Source organism: Chlorella variabilis (assembly GCF_000147415.1).
Source record: "Chlorella variabilis unplaced genomic scaffold CHLNCscaffold_3, whole genome shotgun sequence".
In the NCBI taxonomy this organism is placed as follows: Eukaryota; Viridiplantae; Chlorophyta; class Trebouxiophyceae; order Chlorellales; family Chlorellaceae; genus Chlorella; species Chlorella variabilis.
The window spans coordinates 168787-169046 of record NW_005435085.1 but is presented as its reverse complement, the minus strand read 5'-3'; positions in this window follow the sequence as shown (position 1 = coordinate 169046).

The following is a 260-nucleotide window of genomic DNA, read 5'->3' as shown; positions in this document are numbered from 1 at the left end:
CGGGGGGTGGGGGGCAACCAGTGGTGGGCAGGTGTGCCAGGGGCAGGCAGGCAGGCAGGCAGGCAGGCAGGTGGAGGTGGGCACCAGGCCAGCCCAGACTCACCCCTGAACTCGTTCACGCATGATCCCTCGAACGCCTGCTTGATGAGCGAGGCGGAGGGCAGCCACTTGAGCGGGCCCGGCACGTTGCTCTCGTTCACAAACAGGCCCCCAAACACGATGCTGACGAGGATGACGGCGGGACCGATGGCCAGCGCCGC